Source organism: Sinocyclocheilus grahami, unplaced genomic scaffold, assembly GCF_001515645.1.
Source record: "Sinocyclocheilus grahami isolate Dianchi unplaced genomic scaffold, SAMN03320097.WGS_v1.1 scaffold1069.1, whole genome shotgun sequence".
In the NCBI taxonomy this organism is placed as follows: domain Eukaryota; kingdom Metazoa; phylum Chordata; class Actinopteri; order Cypriniformes; family Cyprinidae; genus Sinocyclocheilus; species Sinocyclocheilus grahami.
Genome location: NW_015506248.1, coordinates 46668 through 47733, shown reverse-complemented (window position 1 = coordinate 47733; position 1066 = coordinate 46668).

Genomic DNA, 1066 nt, shown 5'->3' with positions numbered 1-1066 from the left:
AATAAAATGCTCCTCAGTCACACATGTACTGATTATCTGAGAGAAAAACAGTATTGTTTGTTGTTTTGTTTGAATAAAAGATTCTGCTATATCCTGGATTTTCAAACTTTTGTTGCCATGGACCACCAAAAAAATCTGGAATAATAAAGTTTGGAATAATTAATTAAAGGTGCAGTAGGAGATCTTGGGAAATGCTAACTTTAGCCTGATAGCACTGAAACTGAACGTCCCACCCTCCCTGCAATCGCCGTCCAAAGCCAGTGAGTGCCCTGGGAAGTGTACATCACCGGATATTCCGCCATGATTCCAGTTTGAAGCGAGCGTATAAGTTCCATACAAAGGGCATAAAAGTGTGCGAGACGTGAATTTAAATTGTATTTATTTACAGAGGTATATTATGTCACACTTCTCTAGTAAGTTTCATCTGTGTGTGAAGACGCTGCGCAGTGCAAATTCGTGAATGAATGTTTCGAAGTGAAGTAAACTTCAACGGATTTCCCCTGCTTCCCTTGCGCGAGGACTGGAATTGGGAACTGCTGGGCTACATCATGTGTCATTCACCGGTGAGAAAACTTTATAGTAAAGGAAGATCGGCTTGTTGATGTTTGTTTGCCATTCTCTTTTTTTTTGTCTGCCATTCTCGCTCTGTCTGCACAGCGTGCGTGAACGTGCTGATGATGTATCTTGTCTGCGCGAACAGGGTGCGCAGAGGTATGCAAATATATATGTTGACAGGCAGGTAGGAAAGCCAATTAAAACGCTCGGACCGAGCGTTTTGATTGGACGAACATTTCTTGGTCCTACACCTTCCACAGAATATATAAATACAGATAAATACATTTAGACCACTCAACTTAATGCTTGCTATCGGGATGTGAAGAGACTTTCAACCAGCATAACAAAAAATAAATAAATAATGTTTCTGAAGACAATCACCTATTGCACCTTTAAATGTTTTAGAAGACGTCTCATTATTTTAATCAAAAAATACAGTAAAAACAGTAATTAGTTAATGGAAAAATATACTGTACCCCATTGAAGCAAGAGGACACTGCAGCTTCAGCAT